Source organism: Canis lupus, chromosome 3 (genome assembly GCF_048164855.1).
Source record: "Canis lupus baileyi chromosome 3, mCanLup2.hap1, whole genome shotgun sequence".
Classification (NCBI taxonomy): Eukaryota; Metazoa; Chordata; class Mammalia; order Carnivora; family Canidae; genus Canis; species Canis lupus.
Window position 1 is genome coordinate 37,400,868 of NC_132840.1, and position 26,898 is coordinate 37,427,765.

The following is a 26,898-nucleotide window of genomic DNA, read 5'->3' on the forward strand; positions in this document are numbered from 1 at the left end:
CTGAGTCTTGAAGGATGGATAGAATGTGGACATGAGTTAGGAAAGTAGGGAGAAGGCACTTACTGAAGTACTGACAAAAGCAAAGTCTTAAAGGCGAGAATCAATAAGGCTTAGGGAAAACAAGAGTTGCTTCAGTTGGCTAGAGCATGCCCACCTAAGGGAGATAGCAGAGGGGAGGCTGAAGCCAAGGGACCTAGTTATGTAGGGAGGGTTTTGAGTGTCATGTTAAGATTTGCTTTCTCTCATAGATAATGGAGAACAAAGGAAAGTCTTTGAATAGGAGACTGGCCTGTTCAGAGAAACATTTTAAGAAGATACCTGGGGGGGCACCTGGGAGGCTCAATAGGTTGAGCATCCAATTCTTGATTTCTGCTCAGGTCATGATCTCGGGGTTGTGGGACTGAGCCTGGCATCTGGCTCTGTGCTCATTGGGGAATCTGCTTGTCCCTCTCGTCTACTGCTCCCCCCATCTCTCTCTCAAATTAATTAATTAATTAATTAATTCTTTAAAAAAAAGGAAGATACTTGGGAAGCAAAGGGTAGCCTCAAAGTGGAGCAAAGCTCCCTGTGACCAAAAGCTCCCGTGAAGGGCTTGGAATCTTCAACCAGCTAAGCAGCTGGAAATTGAGTTCTTAGTTCATCACCAGGACTGCCCCAGCTCTCTGCTGTTAGATTGCTTTTAAGATGAGATGCTATGGACCAAGCTTTAGACAGATGCTTAAACCCTAAACTCAACCACCAGCCCTATTGCTCCTCCCCATCAGAAGCAGTTGAATTGCTTTGTAAATATATGCAGATACATGCGAATAACAAAGCCATTAACATGTGCCCCAAGCCTCAAAGGGAAAGGTTTGCTTTGATCAAAGCTCATAATGGGATATATCCAAGGGGCAGAAAAACAATATTCTGCTCAGCCCCAACAAGGGAAGGTTTAGATTCTAGAACAGAATGCCTGGTCTTAGTGACTGCTCTTCAGTTAAATACTAGAGCACAAAGCTTTCTCCTTCTACTTCTCCATTTCCTGAAGTTGGAATTGCTGTAAAAGACCTTTTCCCTGCTTCAATTTAGCATGACTGCAAGAATTGATAAAAACGTGTATGTGTGTTTAAGTGTGTGTGAGTGTGTATGTGTGTGTGTGCTGAATCTGACCTTTAACCTCCTTAAAATACCATCCTCAGGCCAGCAGCATCTATGTCATCTGGGAGAATGCAGAATTTCCAGCCAGATTCTAGTACTAGTGAGTCAGAATCTGTATTTGAACACGATGCTAGGTGTGCATTACAATGTGAGGAGTGCTGATCTAAACAACCTAAGTAACCATAATGATAAACTCCTAAAGGCCAGGACTAGTTCTTATTTACCTTCATGTCTCCTGGGCATGGTGCCTAATCAGTAATCAAAACAGGCCTCTCTTTCCGCTTCTGAAAGATAAGATAATAGCTATCTAGGGGTGATCCATGGAGTGAACGGAATATTCAATGTAAAATGTTCAAACATAAAGCCTGGCATTCTGGTGCCCAAAGTGCTAATTCCCTCCTTACTTTCAGCCTCTTAAAATCACTGGCTGAACTGTGTGCTAGAAGCTTACGTTGAACATTCTGTATTTTCTAAAACATCTATCTCATCTAATCTTCATGCTCAGAGAGCCAGAGTTGCCAGCTGAGTTTTATCAGCTAGAAAATTGGGAACCAGAGAGTTTAAAGGTCTTGTGCAAAGTCCCAAGGCAGCAGGGGCAGAGCTGGAATTTTAACCAGCCCCCTTACAGTCTACCCTTAACCCCACAGCCACCCCATCCATAATTCAGGGCAGATCCCACAAATACTCTGCTAAAATCTCTTCTACCACCTTCAGGGTAGAAACTATATATATATTTTTTGCACAGCCCAGGAATGGACAGTGTGATCTGTATATACTACTGAAGGTACCATCTGACCTCAGGGCGGGCATGGGCTGGCTGTTTCAGGTAGGACAATGTTGTAAAAGATCCAGGGAGACTTCCATGACCTACCCTCTGCCTGCTTCTTTAGGCTCAGTTGCTTCTTTCCTCTTGTTTCAAATCATATTTGTTAGTACAAGGTCATCAGGACTCCATTCACTATGGTCCCTTTCTCTGGAATGGGTGTGACTAACCCACGGTGGCAGATGGCTTCTATTGCCCTTCCAGACACACCTTCCACTTTCCCACTCTGCTCTGTATCTCTTGAGGCTAATCCGTCTGGGCCACAGTGAGGCTCCTCAGGGCCTCTGGTTTCTAGTTGGGTTTGGCAGGCAACGAAAGGGAAAGAGGGAAGTGAGGTCAGAGTATGTATTCCCTTGGTTCTTTCCTACAAGATCAATGAGAGCTGGGAAAGAAACCTTGGGAAGGCTCTCCTCCCTCAAGGAGACCAACGCTACAGGACCTGCACTCCTCTCAGTGCATGGGGCCTGGGTGGTATAGCTGACTACCACAGACCTACACGATACCTTATAACCTCACCTTTGAGAATAAACCCTCCTTCAACGATCCCATTTTTAACATGGCCTTTGTTTCCTGTTAGGAACCTGAATGAGACATCCTTTAACCAGCTAACTCCTATTCAACCTTCAGAAAAATCCAAAGGCCCCCATCTCTGATTCCATGACACCCCCTCTCACAGCATTTTTTGCACAATATTATTAGTATTCATGTTCTCATCTGACTTCTTAGAGGATGAGGATATTTTTTTTCTACTTTATAGCCTCACTATCTAGAAAGCACTCAACAAATATGTGTTAAATAGATTAAGAGTGACAAAGTTAATTTTTCTTAAGCAAAGCACTTCTACCTTATGAAAATGAAGAAAATCTCTACAGACATTTCTTAAAAATATTCAAGGCATTGTTATTCTACACTTAGAGTGATCTTTTCTCTTTAATCATTTAACCTGGTCCTTTCCAGGCCAACCGAGACACATATTCACCCTAATTATAATCCATGCATGGTGGTATGATGTAGGGATAGAGTGAAATTTGAGAATTCTAAAATTGCTGGAAGGAATGGTGACAGTTGGAATTCTTGGATGGCCACCATGATCCCCATCTCCTGGTATGCAAGCCCCTGTGCAATTCCCTACCTTTGAGGGTAGCCTGGGCCTAGTAACTTGCTTCTAACAGACAGAACACAGCAATAGGGAAAGAATGTTACTCTGATGATTTGGTTCCTAAAGAGTATGACTTTCATCCTGCTGGCACTCACTCACTCTCTCTGGCTCTCTCTTTGCTTACCCTGATGAAGCTTGCTACCATATTTCAAGCTTCCCTATGAAGAGGCCCATGTGGTAAAGAACTGAGGGCAGCCTCTTGCCAACAGCCAGAAGAACTGAGCCCTCGGTCTCACTGCCTGCCAAGAACTGAATCCTGCCAATAACCAGTGAGTGGGCTTGAAAATGGATCGTGCCCCAGTCAAACCATGGGATGACTATAGTCCCCGGTATTATTGCAGCTGTAGCCAGAATCCAGAACCTACAGAACTCAGATAAGCTGCCTCAGTTTCCTGATCTACAGAGATTGTAAGATATCCAGTGTTGTTACCTGAAGCCACTAATGGTGGGATGATTTGCTATGCAATAAGAGGCAAACAACTAAAGGATTTTCTCCAACTTAAGTACCAGTGGCACAGTCTTAGTTCTGGTCTGCCAGGCCCCAGTTAGAATAGGAAGACCAGAGGGTACTAGAGACAAGGACTGAATGTTTGCAGATTACATCTGTTATAGGAGCACTTGGCCCAGAAATGATCACTTCTCATCCCAAAGAAGACATTCAATGACATTACTCTAACTAGTTGACCTGAGTCCTCCTGGTCCTTATGCATTTTTGTTTAAAAAGTGAGTTGGTTTTGCAGCCTCTGGAGTTCCTTCCCCAAATGAATCCAGTAACAATGAAAACTGAAGCTTCCACTTCCATAACTCAGCTGTTATGGATTGCCTGCAAATGGCCAGCATGAATCTCTTCCAATCTTGCATATGCATGCTGCTGGTCCCGCCAAGAAGTCTACCTCCCCTTAAACGAGCACACAGGTCAGGGCCATCACTGCAGTGTGTGAGAATGGCACCTTGTGAGATTGTGAGATGCGCAGTCAAAGGCAGCACCAGACCCAGGTCTGGTGGCATAAAGGAAAAGCGAGCCCCTGGCCCATGGAGAGACTTGAGCTCTGTTCTCAAGGAAAACTGCAGCTTTGGTGAAAGACATGGGATGGGCATCACTCAGATTCTAGCACTGCTTGCCAATAGGTCTCCGGTTCTTTGATTTAAGCTGCGCCTAATGCAGGGAAAACGCACATACACACATGCTTCATATTAAACAGGAGCTTACTTGTGTTTGTTTCCTCCCAACATCCCTTAGCCTGAGGTGGGCTGCAGGAAAGCAAAAGAAAAGAAGTCGCTAACAAGAAAGTGTCCTTCTGAATCTCATCCCAGGGAGAGGGCAGGGAAGCTGGAGTAGCAGGTTGTGTAGCCCCGAAGGTCCTCTAATAGTAATAACAGCAGTTATAAAGTGCTTAGCCCTTTCTATTATATTAACTCATCTGATCTTTCCAATAATCCTATGAGTCAGGAACAATTATCGGTCCCACTTTACAGATGAGAAAATCGAGGAGCATCTAGGTTCATGAATTTGTCCAAGGTCATGCTCATGTTCCTAACTGGTAATCAGAGAGACAGCTTAGGCACAGTGGGCTCTGCATTTGCAGCAGTGATGATGAGACGATGCACCTGGCTGAGTACACCTGAGGCCACCAGATGCTGCCCACTGACAGGTTTGGCTCTCTACTCTACTTTCTGTGAATTTATCTAAGGCTAGCTATGGTTCTTATAGGCTCTACTAAGTATGACTCATTGTTTCATTACCTACTTTATCCCAATCCATCAAACACCCTTACTCAAAGGTCAAATGAACACTTTTGTCACTATAAGAAAATATTGTAATTTTAGGCCAAAAGGTTTCTGCTAATTTTTCACACAGTCTGCAGTAATAAAGCCTGGCACATGAGAAAGAAGTGCCCAGATGCAGCTGGAGTGTGGTGGGGATGCAGAGAGAGGAGTAGGTGACACTGCTGGAGAAGTAGGCATGTAGATATTTGTAGGCCCTGGCAGGAAGGATAGATTTTTATTCAAGTATTAAGAGAGAATATCTGTAGCAGGAGACCTATGTTGTCTTCTGCTTGCTGCATACACAGCTGCACTACACTTCCCAGCCTCCCTTGGAGTTAGAGATAGCCCTGAATCTGAGTTCCAGCCCATGGAATGTAAGCAGACCTGATGTGACTCATCTCTGAGTGTGGTCCATTTAAGCTGCCCAGGTCCTCTCCATCCCGCTAGAATGAAGCCCCCAGGGTGCTTTTGAGTTAACAGGTGCTCTGAGGCCTCCACCCATCTCTCCTTGGATCTCTATCATTTTCCTGTAGAGCCGACTCCAGGTGTTCTTTCTCTCCCAAATGCCATCACCTGCATCTCCTAATCCAAGACCTGCCCTCAGTGTGTCAGAACCCCTCTCTGCCTGCACACACCAATTGCTAGAAGTATCTGGGAAGGTATGTCTCCCTAGAGGCAGCCCTTAACCAATGAATGGACTCAAATACTACATACAGATCTTTTCTCTGAGGGGACAACTCCAAGGTGGGATCTACATCCTCACTGGATCTTGCTTTGCAGGATTAGTGTAAAGTTACCTCCCTGGGATTTTGCTAGATATGATACTCTTGCTTGATTTTCTTTCCTTCCTGGTCCTGCTCCCCTATATCTGAATCAGTTTTCCCAGTTAAACTTCTTACTAGATCACTTTCATATGAATCCTGGTTTCAGGATCTGCTTCCAAGAAATCCAACCTAGGGAATCTCTGGAACTACATATTAACAAGGCTGAATTACTCCATCGAGTGAGGCCGCCCTGATGAGCTATTCATTCATTCAGGTAAAAACTCTTGTGTGTGAGCTGCTCTATAGTTTTGCTCCTTTTGCTACAGCAGCTAGCCTTCCCTAGCAGATACACTATAAAAAGGTATTAAGGAGAAGAGTGACTTGATATCTTCTATATTTAAAAAATATATATATATATATGGCTCACATACAGAAGACTGATTAGAGGGTGGCAAGAAGCAAAATGAAGAGGCTCATGAAGCATTTCTTGTAGAAGTGTAGGAGATAATCAGTTGTGGCTTCTCAGGCCTGGTGCAGACATTGACTGTGGACATTCCAGGACATGCTTTGGAGGCAGAAATGAGATTGAAGGCTATTAGATTGGGGATGGGAATGGGAAAGAGGAGGTATCCAGAAGGAGTCCTAACGTTCTGGATGGGTGATTAAAAAGCCTCTGCAAGCGATGCACATATCATCCCGCTATCCAAGTACTACTTGTACAGCAAACCTGTAGCTGGTTTTGTAGTAGTGCTATCTCAGTTCACCTTATGAAATTTCTCTGGCTTTTCCAAAGTAAGGGAAAAAGGAGGCAATTGTGAATCAGTGGTTACCAGTCAAGCCTGAATCCATGACTATGGCCCCTCTCCTGGGTCTCCTCTCACCTGTGTTGACAACCTCCCTCTTACCAAAACCATAGTTTGCAAATGACACTTGAAGACATATTTTGCCCGATGGGGTATTATGGAGGAACCAAGATTTAGCAATAAGGTATGAACTAGGGCCCTTCCATTCTGAGAGAGCAGGTCTCACACAGAATCTGTATGGTGGACAGCCCCCGTGGCTCAGCGGTTTAGTGCTGCCTTCAGCCCAGGGCGGGATCCTGGATACCCAGGATCGAGTTCCGAGTCAGGCTCCCTGCATGGAGCCTGCTTCTCCCTCTGCCTGTGTCTCTGCCTCTCTCTCTCTCTCTCATGAATAAATAAATAAAAATCTTTAAACAACAACAACAAAAAGAATCTGTATGATGTGCAAGGACGATCAAGATGGGGCCTGTTTTCAAAGAGGATGGGCACAGCTGAAAAGATGGTTCATATTCTACTCCCCACACCTCAAAGTTTAATATGCATATAAAGTATAATATGCACATTATGGATACTGTCAAAAGGCAAATGATAATTTGAAACTTAATTTCCATGTCTCCAGTCTCCTGCCCCTTCCTAGGCATCACGAAGACAACTGTATATTCAGGTCTTTCTTACTGGCACAACTGTCCTGGCTTGCTTTCCTCCTTCCCACTTGGGTACCCCCTAGGGGCCTCCCACAGCAACCCCCCTCTCCCCCCAACTGAGGGCTTGCTCAATTAAATATATTTTATTTTTTGTATTTCTGATGCTTTGATGTATGGGGTCTTGATACTTCAGGGAGCATTCCTCTCAGGATTAGCTAACTCCTAGAGATAGTAAAAAATTTTCCTGGAGTGCACTTCTCAGATGCAAATAAACCAGTCCAGATCCCATACCCCCCTCCAACCTCTAACACTCTAGGCCACCATCCATCTGTCCTAATCACCCCACAGTCAAGCACCAAACAACTAGGGACAGCCCCTATGCCCCAGAGCCCACTGAAATTATTCAAACTAGCCAATACTAAACCGGTTTAGCCTGCCTAATGTTCCTTCCTACAGAAATCACAATAAAGGCTCTGGCCCACAGTTCCCTCACTCCCTCTGCCTCCTGACCAAGCCTGGAGCTTCCATATGGACTCTGTACCATGCTGTGCCCCTCCTCTTGGGATCTGTGAGTAATAAACTATGAATGACAGTCTTTTCCTGATCTGATGGCTTTGCCATACCTAAATAATAATAAAAACTTTATTTTCATACATGTGTCCCCAGGTCAGAGCCCTCTATCCCATTCCAGATCCCCAACACTATTCTTCAGCTTCTAGGAGCTTGGTGTCTGAGATACATGCCCTGTCCTAGTCCCTTCTTTGGAATCTGTGAGATGCAGGGTAGCCCATTGTGAAAAATACAGTTTTCAGAGTCAGAATGGTTATGAAACCCCAGGAAGGCCCTTTTGCCACATTGTGCCACATCTTCCTTTTCTTCATATAGGGACAGTAAAAGTACCCATTTCAAAAATTTATTGTGAGCACTGAATAAGGCAATGGTTGTAAAATGCTTAGAACAGAGCCTGGCATGGAAAAAGAAATTCAATACTGTCAGCCATCACCACCAGCAACATTCGTAGGAAGCAAAGAGTGTTAGCAAAGCTAGCAGAGGCATCTAAAATTCGACCTATTGCTTCACCAATGCTTTCCACACACATAGACTAAGGGACAGGCAGCAGGGAAGAATGATTGCATATTCATAAGCACCTCCAACCAAATTAATTGATAGGGTACGATAGTAATAAAAAGAATTAATTTCCATTTTAATAACTTTGCATGCTACATGTTAAGTATAGGTCCGTATTACTAGTGGTCACACAATTTCCCCTTTGCATCTGTTCCATGTTGATTATGATGTCAGGAAAGCAAAAGTTAAATCCCTTTTTAAGGAAGGAAAAAAAAATCTAATTTAATAACATTACAATCCTGTTGAAAGCAGGATTAAATCTTAATAAGGGTGGAAGGATGTTGTGTTTCATGTCTGTTCCTCTTGAAGCCCTGGCAACTAGTTCGGGGCTTGAGACTACATTGTCAGAGGACTTCACAGCCCAACCCAGGCTCATCCTCTAGCTTCCGGACTCAGCAGCAGTCTCTGATGGTGCTGACACCTTCATTTTCACTTCTCCCTTCCCAGTGCTTTTTCTCATTAAAGCAGCTTGATTCTGTAATTTCTACCAGTACAGATGAAGATAAAATGACTCCCAACTTTTACTTTGACCTTATAAAGCTATGTAATTGGTATGGAACCTTCAGGCTAAATGAGTTTCCTTTGGATTGAGAACCCTGGTCAGAAGAATCATAGAGTTAAAAATATACCACACATCCAAGTAGAAATAGTTCACACACTGATACACTATTTGCAAGTTCTGAAACTCAGGTCTAACACTGATATCATGAAAGTCTAATTTTTTAGTTACTTTTTTCTCTTAAAAAATAAACATAATAGTTCTAAGTGCAACAAAAAGTATCCATCTCAATTCTCTTGTTTCACTGAATCTCATAATTCTGAAGGAGTCCTCCTAACCCACGGAAACTGTGGCTCAGCTCCTAAGAGCTGCATGTGGAGCCCAAAGACTGGCCCTTGTGTGATGCATCACCTCATCTGTTCCTGCTTCATCATACCTAGGAGCCAGTTACACATGACAGTTCCCCAAACGGGCCACGCTGGGCCCTAGCTCTGGATCTTCATGCATGTATTCCAACCCATCTGGAATATTCTCTCCTCCTAATCCTTTTGCCAAACTCCCCCCTCCCCCTTTAACAGTTAGCTCCAGTGTCTTTCCTTGTGAAGCCCTTAACACCTTCCCTGACAATCCTGGGCAGGTGCTCTGAACTCTTATGGAATCTTGTGCAACCTTCATCTTCATTTTCTATCAGTCAAACTCCTGCAGTGATTTGCTTACTTGTCTCTCATTCCTTGTGGAAGCGGATCACTGAGGGTAGAAGCACATCTTTTCATCTGTTTCCTTATATAGCACCTAGAATAATACTCGGCATGTCTCAGCTTATGTTTGTAGAATGACTATTAAGAACCAAACTTATATAGTGCTTATTATACACCAGGCATAGCTCCTATTACACCCATATATACTCATTTAAGTCCCCCTATTCATGTCACTCTTCCCATTATCCTCATGCTAAATTGTATGCCCTGGGGCATTGAGGAGAGAAGTAACCTGTCCAAGGTCATGCAGCTAACAAGTGTCAGTGCAAAGTATGAATTCCCATCCAGGCAGTGTGGCTGCAGGACACAGACCTTTAAACACTCCCACCCTGCTCTGTGACAATGCCCCAGGACTGCAAGGAGGAGTCCTCTAATGTGCTAGGACTGGTGCTGGCTTGCTCTTATGCTCTAGTCTGTGTAGGATTTGGAAGCTGCGTCAGGGCTGGTAGGGAAAGAATCCTTTGATCAATGAGCCACTCTCAGAGACAGAGCAATGTATGACACTGAAGTCTGACTGTGGGGTGCTGGGCCAGGTATCTCTTCTAATCAAAGGGCTCACATCCCACACCAACCTCCCAGTTGAGACAGTTTAAATGCCCAAATGGTTGGGCCTTTGGATAGCTGATGCATAATAGAAGGTACAAGTATTCACCTCATCTGCCAAGGCTCTTCGTTATTGGCAGTCAAAGGCCAAGGCAGATCTGACCCAGGAAGAAGGTTTGCTTGTTAAGTTGAGGCCTTGTCACAGGTGGCTACTGAATTGAGGAGCAAAGGTAATAAAATTAGAGGGCCATGCATAAAGAGATGCTGGCTTCTTTAATGGCTGTCTAATAAAAGCAGGACTGGACTTCTTGCCAACTATCTTGGAAGCATGCTCCTACCTGAGCATGTTAAGGCAAGTCTGAATTATAGATAATTTTTTAACAGTACCATATTTAATAAATGGAGGCTTGTTGTTTTTTTTCAAGATTTTATTTTTAAGTAACCTCTACACCCAACATGAGGCTCAAATTCACAACCCCAAGACCAAGAGTCACATGCTCCACCTACTGAGCTAACCAGGCACTCCTAGATGGAGGCTTTTAGAATGTTTTATTTTTAAATCTCCATTTCTTCAAATATACAACAAACGTTTATCTACTAGCCTAAGGTGTGCCAAACACTGGGTTAGGTACTAGGAAGGTGGAAATGAAACATAGCAACACTACCCGGATAGCTACCATTTACCAAATTGCTACTATATAGCAGGCCTTCAAGAAGATCCAATACCCCCAAAGCTACAAATACTGAGCACTAGTTCTGTGCAAGCAACAAAACACATACACAGAAGGAGGGGGTGCAAGCAAGGAGAAGTCCCCATAGGAAGCCATAGACAGAGACAGAAACAGAAGCTGGGCAAGGATATTCCAGTGAGGACAGCACCGGTTCTCATGGAAGTAAGAGCATGAACAGCAATTCAATACATCTGAAACCCACAGGTCAGGGAAGGGGACAGAGAGACTCAGGAGGGAGCCACGATATTTAAAGGAGCTTAGATTTATTTTGAAGGCATGGAGCACCCCTGAAGGATTTTAAGTGAGGAGGAGGAGAAAGGCTACATTTTATCAGATTTGCATTTCCTCAAGTGAAACACTCCATCCACCACTAGGAATGGAGGTTGGTACTCCAAGAGGGTAGGTGTGATGTCAGCAGCAAAGTTCAGCCATTGAACTCAGTGCAAAGGGGTCTGTATAATGGAAATACATGCAGATCAAAGGTTCTGACAACATAACCTAGAAGTGGGTCACTGAAACGTTAACGTGTATAGCTGCTGTGTTGCTGTTTCCCAACTATGTTAACCAGAGAACAAAATTCTCTGTCCCTTCGGGGTAGATCTTGTTAGCAACACATTCCCCACCCACATATCAACTTCTGCATCAACATGAAGGGATAGCATATAGCCAGTGGAAACAGGGATCCAGGGATTTAGCTCAGTATTAGAAAATGGATCCTTTAAGTTCCTAGGAAAACTATAGATTATGTATCTCTCTAGTCTCCAGTAGGATTTCAAAGTTAAAATAAATAAAAAGTTATAATTGGCAGGAAATTCAGAGACTATACAGCTTAAACCTTTCAATCCATGAATCCATATCTTTACTTCTTCAGTTCTCACTGCTTGGAAGACCCTTTCACAAGTTGAGCCATTTGACAAAACCCTACTTGTCCATAATCCATGATGGAATTTCCCTCCCATTCTGTAGCCTTCCTTGAATTCCACAGGATTAATGACTCCCTCTTTGGAGCTCTGGTTGTTATTTATTGTCTGGCCTTTACTTTTTCATTCTATAAAATGGGACCGCTATTGTGCCATTGATTGGATACTTGGCAGAGTCAAAAAAGACGATAATCTCAACCTACCTATTTCATGGAGTTGTTAGATATGCCAGGCACCTGCCATTTTGATCTCAGATTTCTTCTGTCTGTCCTTCTTTGTCAAGTTTGTAGGAGATGACATCTCCAGGAGGAGTAGCATCTCTTCCATTGTTCCTCTAAGTTCCTAGCATCTGAAGGTGACCCTAGTCTCTGGGATTTGCTAGCATCACCTTCTCCCTGTGTTCCTCTAAACTGAGGATTAAATAAATGGCTTCCTCTCATCACTGGTGTCTGGCTTGCCACAATGTCAGCCTTTGGATTCTCACTTCTTCCAACATCCATGCAACCAATCCTGTACTGAATTCCCTCTGCTTGAAATACCTCTATTTTCCTGACCGGATCCTAACGGATACATTAGTTAAAAAAAAAAAAAGAAAGAAAAAGAAAAGTACTGGAGAAAATAGGTAATATTACTGACAACATAGTTTGTGTCAGGCTTTTGGTTCTAGGTGTTCAATTCATAATTTCAAGAGAGCATAGTGGTTACGGTTACAGACTATCAGAGAGACAGGTCTCTCAGGTCTCAGCTCTGACATGTACTAACTCAATCTCAGCCTCAGTTTCTGTTTGTGTAAATTAGTGATAAGAGCAATACCCACATGTAGAGTTACAAGGATTACTGATAATATGTATAAAACAATTAATTCAGAATCTGACACACAGTACTCAGTTTTAGCTATGATTATTAATAACAGTAATAATCCAAAGAAACCTATGAGGCTGGTATTATTATTCCTAATGACAGGTGAGAAACTGAGGTTCATAGATGTGAAGTAAGATGCCCAAGGTCATACAGCTGATAGAAGGGGGGAGATGCTAGGATTTAAACTCAGGCTCCAAAGTCTTTGCCTTATCCACTAAGCAGCATGGACTCACAGGTGGAAATACACAACTGGAAATTAAAAAGGACGTTACAGATGTCAAATTGGCTCCCTACTACTTGGCTCCCTACTAATGTAGGTGCACTTTTGTTAGGAGCAGAGCTTGGGAGGAGCTAGAATTCTGGACACATGCTATCCTGCAGGCAGACCTAGGACACCCCATGGACAGCAGGCTGGTCAGGTTCGGTGGCAGGATGTGCTTGCCCTTGGGAGGCAGCACCCCCACCCCACCCTGTGATCTGCTGGCAGGGGTCTGTGGAGTGAGCCTCACCTTCTCATTACTGTCCTGCTGAGGGGGTAAGGGCTAATGGACTGTTGGTCCAGGGGGAGAGTCAGCAGCTCCACACAGCTCACTATCCAGCATCCAGGCCTGATCCTGTGACCTGCGCTCTTCATGCAAGACCATTACCCACTCCGGAGACTGCCGGCATTAAGATTCCCTCATTATTGGCCATGCAGATTGTTCCTGGTGATAATGAGGTGGCAAGAGAGGAGACTGTCCTGGGGGAACTTCAGAGAACTAAGCCTTCCACGGTGGCTGAGTTCCTAACCTGCTATTTTAGAAAATTTCTCTCTAAATTGTCAGGAATAATTTTCTCCAGGGAAACTCTGACCCTGCTCTGTCTTTCTTAGACTATGTGCCAAAAGACACGTAATTCCACACTCACTCCTTCCTTCCCTTCCATCTTTGTCCTTCTCTTCATTCCTCTTTCTCTCTCTCTCTCTTTCCCCCTCCTGTATTCTTTTTTTCCCCCTTTATTCTTCCATCTGTTCACATAGGGACATAGCAACACAAGCTTTGGAAAAATCTACATTATGGGTTCAAATCCCAGCTCTGCCTCCTGGTAACCAAAGATTCGGGGCATGTTTCTTAATCTTTTGGAGTGTCTCTTTTCTTTCTTTCTCTTTCTTTCTTTCTTTCTTTCTTTCTTTCTTTCTTTCTTTCTTTCTTCTTTCTTTCTTTCCTTCTTTTGAGTGTCTCTTTTCTTAGCTGTAAATGGTGACTCAAATTCTCAGGATTTTGAGATTATTAAATGGGCTCATTTATATAAAGAGGCTTGTAAAGTGCACGGGCACCTAACTGGCACAGAATAAATGTAGGTATCTGCCTGCACTCAGCAAAGCTTTGTTGAGTTGAGTATTATGTGTGAGGTCTCCTGGCAGTAACTGAGGGACAGAATAAGACACTTGATTTCTTCTCCTGAGGAATTTCTCATTTTGATACTAAAGAATAGCCAGGGAATTTTGGATTTTCCTACACTAAATGAAGTTAAATGTTTTGCTCAGTGTATTATCAAACATCCAATGGGATGTAACTGAATTTTTTTTTTCTAAAGCCAAGCAAACTGGGTTAAAGGACACCATGGTAACTAAAATGTTCATAAAGTCCAAACCACTTACTTGGAATGAAGCCTCATCCCCCTCCCCATATTTGCAGAAAGAACAACTGGGGCTTCCCCCCCAGCCTACTTTTTATATTGATTCTATTTTCTATTGATTTTTTCTACTGTAGGATTATGAACTACTTTAAGTCCCTCTGAAACTAGAAAGAATATGAATAAGGTAACAAACAATGAAACACCATGATTTTTATTTGCATTTTTTAATTACTAGTGAGGTTGAATATATTTCCATATTAGCTTTCAGTTGTATTTTGCCAGTAGTTCTGTTTTATGATTTTAACTGGTTACTATCCATCTGGTATCTTCTGAGCCTGGGTATTACTTATCTTTGTATCTTTTGTGCAGTGTGGTACAGCACCTCGGACCAAGTGGGATTTGAATAAAAATGCTCCTACAATGTGCCAGGCACTGGTGCTGGTGCCTCGGAAGTAGGCTCTCAGGGACACATTCTAAGCTCTGTGATGCCTGTATTGGCCACTCTGAATGAAGGAAACTGATTTGGTGCTAGTGGCCCAGGTTCAAAGACTAGATCTGTTGTTTACTGGCTGTGTAACCTCAGGCAAAGTTGCTTCACTGCTCTGGGCCTCAGTTTTTCTAGCCATGTAATAAGGATATTCTAGATAAGCTCTAAGATCCCCCTTAATTCTTATGATATATTCATACAACATACTTATTTATAGGATGAAAGATTATGTTCAAATTGTAATTATTCTGAAAATTCTGTTTTATTATTCTATAGATTGTATCAAGCAGTGCTGTCCAACAGAAATATAGTGTGGGCCTTGAGTGTGAGCTACATATGTAATCTTAAAATTAAAAGTCACTGCATTTTAAGTGAGTAAAAAAGAAACAGGTGAAATTAGCTTAAATATATTTTCTTTAAGTGAATATAACCAAACATTATCATTTTAATAGGTGGCACTAGCTATATTTCCAGTGCCCGATAACTACATGGGGCCCAAGGCTCCTGTGTTGGACAGCAAGGTATGGAGTGTGGCATGGGGGAGGCTGTCCTTTTCTGCTGCTGCTGCCCTCTGGTGGATGTACAAATGAGTGGCATCTCACAGAACAGGTGGGATGGGTGTCCTACTATTACCACATGTCAAATCAGAAACATAAATAGTAAGGGGAGGGACAGACGTAGGCCACAGTAGAATAAATGAAAGACCCTCATGCTATTCCATACGTGTGAGAAATATGGGCTCTAGTACTAACACTGTCTCAGGCCAGGAAGTAAACGAGATCATCTCTGTGAGCTGGAAGTCAAATCAGAGACTATTTATCAGGAATCTAGAAAAAGGGAAATATAAATAACCTGAACTATTTCCAAACTCTTTTCCAATGATAATTATGCCAAGAGTCCTTCCGCTGCCACCCTGAAATGCTCTGCAGGGCCTTTTGAGTATTTGGGGAATGGACTGATTGTGTTTGGTTTGTTTGATTCTTTGCAAATTGGTACCAACTGTATAAAGTATTTTGGGACCTTCTAGCAAGCAGAATGTTTGATTTGTTAGAACAATTAATTGGAATAGCAGAAAGAGCATGGATTTTGGAGTCAGACTTAGATTTGACTCTTAAATATGTCGTTTTCTGTGTGACCTTGAGTTTGAAATTTAATCTCTTTGGACTTCAGTTTCCTCATCTGAAAAGTGGGAATGACTCTTCATCTGCAGGACACTTAGTATTTAAATGATGATTATCTATACAATGAATATTTATTGAGCACATATTATATGTCAGGTATAATATGTCAGGTATTGTATAGGGTACAATACAGTAAAATAAGATATAATCCACCCCTTCCTCCATAGGGCCTTCCTGGTGGGGAAAACAAGTATTTAAAAACCATTAGTGTTTGAAAGAATACATTCAGGGCATTATGGAAGCATGAAGTTGGGAACCTTATGGGGTAGATCTAAGGCAGGGCCTCTGAAGAATGACATTGAATGGAATCTATAACAATGAATAGAGATCATCTAGACAGAAGATTTTGTATGAAGAGGTGTGGAGGGTGGATAGAGCAGTGTTCTAGGCAGACAGAACAGTATGTGCAAAGGCCCTGAGGCAAGAGAGAAGATGGCTCATTTGAGGACCTAAAAGTCATTCAGTCCAGAACAAAAAGAGGAGACTAATGGGGCTAGAGATTAGTGGGTCAGATCCAGCAGGTTCTTGTGAGTTGAGAGAGATTAGACCTACATTCAGAAGGCATGGAGCTATTGGCAGATACTAAACAGGAGAGTGATATAATTGCATTGTTTTAAAATCTTTCTGGCTACATAGTAAGACATGGATTAAATTACCGTGTGGAGCACAAAGTGGAGACTACAGCAGGAATAAGGGTAAAATATGATGGAGTTTCGGATGTGGTATGTATAGTATGATAGAAGGGGATTAATCTAAGCAATATTTAGGGAAATAAGAGAGAGAATTAACCAGATTGCTTTATCTTCATGAGTTGCTCTGTGGCATGTGGCTGATGGGTGTTACCTGGTGTGCTGTTCCTAAAGCCACGGCCTCGGCAAATATATGCTGATATTCTACAATCTGCCACATACTGACCTAGGTGCTGCAGGTACCATGGCAAACAAAAACAGACCAAAATTCCAGGCCTCAAGACACTTATGTTCTCTTAGAAATATGATGAGGATAATATATGTAAGTAGCTGCTTTATGGTAGGTATCAGTGAATATCAACTCATTCATCTCTTCCCCAATTGTGATGGAAACCTAATTTCTATATTAACATTTAAATAACACTATGAAATCACTCTGCAAGCTACACCAATGCTGTGATTTCAAATAAAAGTCCAAGAGCCCTGTAGTGTCCACTGTACATGAGGTCATATTGATAAGACCCTGGTTTGGATCTGACCTCCCATCATCTCACCTGTACCATAGGCCCGCATCATTACATGCTCCCCATTTTCACTTATATATATTGTTGCAGAGAAGAAAAAAGAGAGAAGAAGTTAGCAAGGAAATACAGAGCTGGTCAGGACTTTCTTTTTGCCTGACATGAACTACACACCAACACCATGCTGGTCCTTTCTGTACAAATCTACAGGTGTGCCATTAACATCCCTGTTTTACAGATGAAGACACTCAGTCCTACAAAGTTTCCAGTGTTTCAACACTGGCTCAGTTAGTTATCAATTATAAGTCTCTTAGTCCTGAACCTCCTTTCACATCATATATAAAATTGGGATTAAAATGTCAGTTTCACCAGGGTTTTTGGTAGGTTGGTTGGGTCGGTGTTTTTTTGTTTTATTTATTTATTTTTTTGTAGATCAAAAAACATGGTATATGTGAAGTTTTGGGTGCCCAGTATAACTATCTATACATTTTAGTTGCCTTTGCTCCTTCCACTTACCTACCAAAAGAGATAACAGAGCAGTTCCTGTATCCGCAATAAAAAAAAATCCAAACTATTCATAACTTATAGACTCAACTGTGCCAAGTATTGTCTCCACTGCTCCATCCTTTTTCATAATTTCATGCCATTTATTGTTGGTATAGGCTTCTTGCCTCACCTACATAAGCCTTCTTGTGTTCTATGTTTCCACCAGCAGATATCATGGGGAATGCCAGCTTCTCTATTTACAAGTACAGACCACCACATTAATGAGAAGTATTTACACACTGTGGTGTGAGAAATCCACAACTCCTTACTGCAGTGAACGAAGGGCTGCTTGCCATGCTGCTGCTGCTACTGCTAGACATAAAACCATTATCAGTTCATTGGCCACTCAGACATAAAACTGCTTGGTCCCGCAAAGATATCTCCCCACCGAGGAGATACATTTAATAAGAACCATGGATGACAGTAAAAAGCACATTTATTTCCTATAATCTATGGAAAGTCTTTATTGCATATAGGATAAATAACAGGCCTCTGTGAATTACTGGCCTATAATTCCACTGAGGAGGTTTGGGGCATGGAGCAGAGCGGGGAGAAACTGCTGTTTTAAAAACCAGGTCCTGGAGTTGAAGAAGCAAAGGAAGAAGATGAGTTTCTGTAAAAGACACGACAACCTGCTGTCAAGCAATGGTCCAGCACAGGCATATTCTCAAGGGCATGGGCAGTCTTTCTACTCAGCGGCAGGAGGCCTAAAGCAAAATTACTAAGCAATAAAAACATCATCTTGCCTAATAATTATGCTCAAAACAACATCACAACCCATCTTCCTCCCGGCCCCTTACAATAGTATGGGAGGTAAACAAAATGGGGATTCTTATGCCTATTTGATAGATGGGGAACTGTGTTAATATGAGGTGTCCAGCACTGCAGAATGTGCCCCTGTGTCTTGAGGAAGACAGTCCTTTAAAGACCGTGGGCTACAGATCGGCCCATTACCTCCCTGACCTGTTTGCACTCAGTTCCCACTGTTTTGCATCCTTGCTGCTTCTTGAATTCTCTGGTGTGCTCTGTCCTCAGTATCTGCATTTGTCCTTCCTTCTACCCAGAACCCTCAGCCCTCCAGGATCAGATTGGCTTCCCTCCCTTAACTCCAATCAGATCATTGCTCACATATCGCCTTCTCAATGATCCATCTTGCCACCATGTTTCAACTGGCAACCCCACCCCAAGCACCCCTCATCTCTCTTCTCTGCTCTGCTCTGATCCATAGCACTCATCATTTTCGTATCATATCCCCATCAGAATGTAAGCTCCACAAGAATAGAGAATTTTATTAGCTTTATTCACCACTACCAGCTAGACCAGTGATGGGCACATAATGGATGATCACAAACACATGCTGAATGGATCAATGTGCAAATGAATGAATTAGTGCTGTGTGTTGTGATTGTGACTGGCTACAGCCCTTCAAGAGAGGCCCCACGACAATAGATTGCTGCCCAATGCTGTTCATGGTAACAGCAATAGCAGTAGATGCCAACTGAGTATTAAAATGCCATGTACTGGGGATCCCTGGGTGGCTCAGCAGTTTGGCGCCTGCCTTTGGCCCAGGGCACGATCCTGGAGACCCGGGATCGAGTCCCGCGTCAGGCTCCCTGCATGGAGCCTGCTTCTCCCTCCTCCTGTGTCTCTGCCTCTCTCTCTCTCTCTCTCTATCATAAATAAATAAATAAATCTTTAAAAAAATGCCATGTACTGTGTTAAGCACTTTAATCGTGTTGGTGTGTATAATCATCTCAATAACTGCATGAGGAGACATATGCCCAAAGTCACAGAGCTAGTTGGACATGGAGGAAACAACTTATTTGAATGAAAGTCTGTCTCACCCCAGATCCTATGCTCATTCTTAATGTTAGGCTAAATGGTCTTTCTCATCACAATCTAACTTGACTCTTCTGCCTCCTAGGCTTTGCTTTTCATCAATGTCCTCATGCAAGATGTTGTCTGCCTGCCTCTATAGATCCACAATCTAGCCTTCCCCTCTTAGTTTAGTGCCTCACATGGCTGACGTATGAATGGGCTCTCTTGTCCTTTGGCTTCTGGCTAGGGTAGGCCAATGGGGTCTCAACAAGAGATTAGAGAGAAGAAGAAATCAAGTCAAGGTATCCATTCAGACTCTCTCCCCCTGTAGTCACCTTGAACAGCTACCTTCCTCAACCAAAGGTCAGAGCTCTTCTCACAGTGGCTATTTTCACATAATATTTGGGCTCTGGGTTTCAGTAGCTACTCTTTTAGACCCATGGGTGGTAACAACAGATGCCTTTATCTACTTCTTGTGGTTTCTCTCTATCCTGCTTGGTAAACGGTCCCTTTGTTAAAACCGTCTTGAATTATCCTAATCCCAGAGTTCCATCTGTTTCCTACTGGGACCCTGACTAATGGCACATTGTGTGAACTCTGAGCTTTGAGTTTTCTCTCTGGCCTCAGTCAACCTGATGCTTTTTCCTTCCAAGAGAGTCTGCATCTTACATGTGTAAAGTGCTCACCACAGTCAATATGCCGTAAATGCTCATAAATGTTGGTTTCTTATTATTTATGATTAATCTCTCCATATGAAGTTTTCTTCATTTTATTTGTATTCACTTCCACTCCCCTGGCCACCCCAACCATATTGGGTTGAGTAGCGTTCCCTCAAATTCACTTCTACTCAGAACCTCCTAATATGACCTTATTTGGAAAGTGGGTCCTTGCAAATGTAATTAAGGTAAATGGGGTCAGACTGGATTAGGGAGGACCCTAGTCCAATGACTGGTGTCCTTATAAGAAGAGCAAACCAAGACACACATGGGGGGCGGGGGGCGGGAGACAGCCAGGGGAAGACAGAGGCAGAAGTTGGTGTGGGGCAGCTGTAAGCCAAGGAATGTCAGGCTTGTGGGCAGCTGCCAGAGGCTAGGAAGAAACAAAGGAGGACTCTTCTCTGAAACCTTCTAAGAGAGAGCTGTGCTCTGCCTTGGGGTTGGACTTCCAACCCTAAGAACTGTGAGAAGATACATTTCTATCACTAAGCCCTCTGTCTGTGGTATTTTGTTATAGCAGCCTTAGGAAACCAATCTACCCAGCAACTCCACATTGTAGCTAGCCTGATTTGGAGTTCTCAGAATGGACAGGCTCTTCCCTCCAGGTCCCTGCACACACTGCTAGTCCTTCTGCTTAGTAGCATCCTCTCTCCTGTTCTCCAGGTGACCACCTCCTGTTTGTTCATTTCCTCCATCATGCGATGCCTTCTGTGAGGTCTTCCCTGACCCTCCAAATCTAGCTGAGGGAAACCCATCCTCTGAGTCGCAAAACAACCTGAATTTTTGCCATCATGGCACCTATCACAACACATAAGAGTCATGTGACCAGCTGTTCATATCTTGCAAGGTTTGTGAGGATAAAATGGCCCCGTCTCTTATTTTTAGTTGTATTTAAGGGTACCTAGTATGTATTAATGCTAATGCTCACTGAGTGCTCACTACCTGCTCAGCACCGTTCCAAGTGCTTTATTTGTATTAATTCATTTATTCCTCCTTGCTACACCACTGAGGTAGGTACTATTAATTTTCCCATTTTACAGTTGGCCACAATGGAAAGCCCGGGTTGAGACAGCCAGTCGCCCATCTGCATTATTCTTGGCATTCTTTCCAGTGTACTGTGCAATTCCACCAGCAAACCTCACCGCGTGATTTCAGTTTCCAAGTGCAAATCCATCTTTGCTTTAAACTCATTTATGCCACCCATTCCCACTATATCACCCATGCCTGACTATTACGTGGTGCATAACTCTCTTCCAGCCTCCAGAAAGTTTTCCCCACAATCAAGGAGGTGCTGTTGATTCAAAGTGTTAATATTTGCTCAGCACTGAGATCATTTGGGGCCTTATCATTCATAGCAACCCTACCCACTGGAGCTCCAGAAGCACAGGGCTCTTGAGGGCCACTACACTTGGCAGTGATGAGAGATGCACTTCTTGGATAGGCAGAATCTCATCATGTGAAGATGTGTACCCTCTTCTCTAACCTGGGCTTTCTGATGTATGCATGAGAAATGACTTAAAGTAACATAAGTGGATATTAGATACCTGCGCAAACTACTGAATCCTGATTCTTCATTCTTTTATTCAACTGCTACATATTAATGTGTCTCACTACACTAGATGCTAGGGACACAACACAAAACAAAAGGAAGGATTCATCTTCTCCATCTTCCTGTACACAGATAGGACCACACCTGCTATCTGATGGCCATGCGCTCTCAATTCCTTTAAGACAACCAGAATAACTCACAGACAGCAGTGAGGCATGTACCAGGGCCATATGCAGTGAAGGTCCCAAACCCACCTGCTTGCTCCAAACACAACCTAGTCCATTGGCCTTTCTCACTCCATCCTCTCTCTCAGTACCTGTTGCTGTTTCAGGACCCTTCTCTTGCTGAGCAAATATTAACTGAGCCAGTCACCACCACTGTACCTTCCCGAGGGGTTGTGCAATGTGGTGGCAATGATGAGGGATGCTGGAGCCAGGCCCATGTTGGAGCCAGCTCTGCTATATTCTAGTTGCACAGCACCAGGAAGTCACTGAAACTCCTAGTAGCTCAGGTCTTTCACCCATAAAATCATGATGAAATGACAGTCACTCCAGAGGGTTGTTGAGACAATTGAATGAGTGTTAAAGTGTTTAACTTTTTAAAAAATGGGTTCCAAGCCAGGCATGGAGCTAGGCATGGAGCCCAGCATGGGGCTTGAACTCACAACTCTGTGATCAAGATCTGAGCTGAGATCAAGCATCAGACCCTTAATTGATTGAGCCACCCAGGCACCCTAAAAGGCAAAGTGTTTAAACAGTGCCTGATACACAGTAAACCACTCAGTAGACATTAATTCTGTTAATAATGCTGTAACCACTTGGTTGATGCTTGGGATACCCACATGAGTGTGCCACTTCAAATCTGCTTTCATTTATATATGTATCTATTTGTTTTTTTGACAAATATTTGTCAATCAGGTTCTAGGTTCTGTGTTAGGAATTATGGGAGGCAAATAAGACACAGTTCCTGCTTTCAAGGTGCACACAGTCTAGTGGGCAGACAAGCAAGGAAAAATTAATAGCTCAGTGTACTAAATAGAAAACTATAAATCATCAAAATGCTGATTATTTTCATCCTCCCAATAAACTAATGGAATAGGTACTCATTACTGTCATCACCATTTCACAGATGAGGCAATGAAGTCAGAACAGGTGAAGCAACCTTCCCAAGGTTACACAGCTAGGAAGTGGCAGAGAAAGGGTCCACAAACAGGAGGTCCTGCTCCAGGCTTGTGCCCACAGTCCCTGTACTGTGCTGCCTTCACAGCCCTGACACTGTGATAGAACACTGGGTTTTGATGTATGTGCAGGAGTTCTCATGCAATGCAGGGCAGGGCATACCAAACTAGGGAAAAGACCAGCCCAAGCAAAGCAGTGGGAAAAGCGTATGTTTAGAGGAAGTGGGTTAGTTAGGGATGCCAGATGCCTGACTCTCAGTGTTGAAGGAAATTGGTAATGAGATGAGGAAGGGAAGGCCTGAAAGTTAGGTTGAGGGGTTGGGACTTTTCCTTGGAGCCAGTAGGGACTTACCTGCTAAAAGACATGATTAAATCTGGGATTTAGGCAGAAAACCAAAATTCAAACTATTTCCCATGGGGCACTGAGTTCCTACTCCATCCCCTACTGACTCTCTAAGCTCAGGAGCACTGGAGAAAGAAGTAGACTTGTGCCCACTGCTTCTCTGCATTATGGTCTGTGCTGCAGAGAAAAAAAGCATAGAGACTCATGTAGACAGAACAGCTTTAATCTGTTTCCTGCTCCTTGCTGTATAACCTCGGAAAACCCACTTCACCTTCCTGAACCTGTTTTCCTCCCTGAGTAGAGAGAGTAGTTAAAGTCGCTTTGTGGAGAAGACAGGTGAGAGGGTAAAGTGACAAAATTCAGGTGCCTGGGCACAGAGATTTTCTTGTGATAGTCCCTCCCTTGCTGCCCTTTCCACCCCCTGGGGAGTCTATGGGGCTCTCTGCCCGAGTCCCCATGAAGTCCTAAACTGCCAACAGGAAAGCCTGTCTCCAATTTTAGAAGTGTGTGCACACAGGTCCTGGGGTAAACTGCCAACTCTCAGCTGTCTCTGCCAGGAGCCATGGGCTGTTAGACAAAAGGCAACATTAGCCTGAGCAGCTTCTCCCTGATTACCTTTGCTCGGCAACCCCTCCTGCCGTGACATCACATTCCTATGTGGGGCATCTGGTTCCTCAGCAGGGGGATGCCACATTCTAACTGCAGGAAGCCACTGTTTGGGGAAGCCAGCCAAGCCAGGGGCTGTCTGCCTCCCTGCTGCTTCCTCCAGTGCTGCCAACAAGAAGGAAGAGGAGGAAAGGGCCCTTGATCCTTGATGACTCCATCTCCTTCCTTAGGCAGGTTAGAGGACCAGCAGTGCCTGCGGGAAGAGGATGCTCAGGGTCTGAAACAAAGTCCAGAACATCTTCACTGGCCCTATTCCTTCACAGGGTTGACACTGCAGGATATGGAGGGTGAGTGTAATGACAAGTCTATGGGGCTTTGGAATACAACAGACCTGAATTTGAACACAAGCTTTGCAACCTTATGCAAGTTGCTTAACCTCTCTGTATTAGTGTCCTAGCAGGGCTGCCATGATAAAATGAGGCTTAGACAATATCATTTATTGTCTCAGGATTTTAGAGGCTCAGAGTCCTAAATCAAGATGTTGGAGGGTTGGTTCCTTTGGCAAGCTATGAGGGCAAATCTGTTCTGTGTTCCTACTGCATTTTCTGATGGTTTGCAATTTTTTGCATTCCTTGGCATGTAGAAGCATTGCTCTCACCTCTCCTTCATCTTCATATGGTAGTCTGTGTGCGAGTGTGTGTGTGTGTGTGTGTGTGTGTCTTAATTTCTCTCTTTTTATAAGGATACCAGTCATATTGGATTAGGGCCCATCCCAATGACCTCACTGTAACTGACTACTCTTGCAATGGCCCTATTCCCAAATACGGTCACATTCTAAGGTTCTAGAGATTAGGACTCCAACACATGAATTCAGAAGAGCAAGGGACAGTTCTACCCATAACTTTCTCTGGAGCTGTTTCTTCTTAGTGGAATGAGGATAATAAAGTCTGCCTCATAGGGCTGTGTGACAGTTAAATGAACTAGGGAATGCATGTACCTGACAAAATGCAGTCAGTAATCAGTAAATGTGATTTCCTTTCCCAAAAATGGGGACAGAAGTCTCTTCCACATAGCTAATCTGCTCTGCCCATAAATTAACCAGACTTAGTATCCTAGCGTGCTCTTAGTAGTAATTTAAAGACCATTTAATCTAACTTCCATTTCAAATAGTAAGGAAACTGAGGCCAACAAAAGTAAAATCATTTTGCTGATTTAATGATGAGCCTTGGGCTCAAACCAATTTCTCTCCTTAGAATAAGAAGCTGTCTCATCCAAAGAAACATACACTATATTAAAATATCATATATATATATATATATCCTCACTTCCCTACAATAACATTAAAAGTTCGTCTCATGTAGCCTATGTCGTCTTTCTTAAACCTTCACAGCCATTATCTCATTTGAGCTTTGCTATAACACAACAAAATAAACCAGAAAAGAATAACTTGCTCTCACGGAAAAGATTAGGAAACTGAGGCTCAGAGAGCTACTAAGCTTCTTAAAGTTTATAGACTCAAGGATGAAGCAAGGATTAGAACTCAAGTCTTGCTAGTGCTCCTCCGGGGCTTTCTTCTCTATTGTTTGTTTTTTTCCTTGGGTTCTCAGTCACTTTCAAATGAGAGGATCCTATGCAAGGTACAGCCAGAGCTTCTGCCTCCAATCTTCCAGCCACCTTTGGCTGGTCTCCCTGCCTCAAAGACCTTCCACGTAGCTATTCCAGATTCCTCCTTGAAATACCCATCTTTCAGCATTACTCTGCCCCTCAACAACATACACAGACCCAAAGCTAACATGTGGGAAAACATACTGAGGTCCCCAGGTTCTGCTCCTTGTACAGAGTGGAAGCACTCACTTTGGCAGCAGGAATCCCAGCCCCTGATGCCTGACCAGGTGGGCCATGGGACAGAGGACCTGCCTGGGCACCCAGGTGGCTTTCTGCTTTGAGAAAGTCTCCCAGTCCTTACAACCTCAAGACGATCATAAATAATACATTATACTAACTTTCCCATGAATGGACCCAGAAAAAACAGGATTTGGGTGAACGACTTGTAAGAAATGTCAAAAAAGCACACAAAGAGAGATAACTAACTGCATGTGGGGATCGATGAGCCATGAACCTAAAAAGTCAGAGAAGGCCAGAATCCAAACTCAACATATGAGCCTAGCATATGATTTACTGATCAATGGATTGATTCATTCATCTATGCAATAAGTACCGAGTGAGAGATTACTCTATAATAAATAGGTTTTGTGCTCGGCACTGTCTGGCAATTGGGTGGACAACATGATCTTCACCCCCAAGAAACCCTGGTCCTCCACAGCAGAATGTCAGAAAAGACACATTCCATTGGAACCCAACAGGTTGTTTTAGGGATAGAAAAGAACAAACTAATTACAGAAGGTAAAGCAAGCAGTAGAGCCTTTGGGCTGCTCTGGGGTTGAAATGCTATAAATAACAGCTCGTTGAAATGGCCCAGAGGTACAATCACTGAGGAAGGGTACAAGTCACCTTGTCTTGAGAAGAAAAAAAAATAGACTTTCACAATGGCTCACAAATTAACCTCATCATAGGAAAAAAATGTGTTCCCTGCACATAACAACCTCTCAGAGGGCACTGTGTAGACCAGAAGCACCATGATGTAAAGTCCAGTGTAAAACACACATTCAGCCCATGGTAGCTAGTACTAAGTGTCCCTTTAGGAATCAGAGAATGTGAAGTGTAGCCTGTTATAAGCTAGAGATATTTTTTTATCAAGGCTGTTATAAGCTAGAGATATTGGCCAAATAACTGGACATCTCAGAGACCTTGTCAAACCTGTTATAAGCTAGAGATATTGGCCAAGTAACTGGACATTTCAGAGACCCTAGTTTCCATCCGTAAAATGGGCATATTCTATATGCACAACAAAAACCTTGAGGGCTCACTATGTCGATTATCTCATTTTGTCCACAATTTAATCCTGCAGAGAAGGTCCTTACTTAGTATATTTCACATTGGGAATGTGACCCATGAAAAGCCCAAACAAGTTGCCATTGCCACAGCTACTGAGAGGAGGAAACAAGATTTGAGCTCCATAGCCTGAGCTCTTAATGCCTTTAATAATAACTT

At 43.2% G+C, this 26,898-nt stretch overlaps 1 protein-coding gene across 15 annotated transcripts in view; it reads right to left on the reverse strand.

Moving 5' to 3' along the window:
- The window catches only part of DAB1 (DAB adaptor protein 1), a 1,169,270-nt gene that overhangs the window by 923,834 nt on the left and 218,538 nt on the right, over positions 1–26,898 (reverse strand). The gene's annotated exons all lie outside the window — the stretch shown is intronic.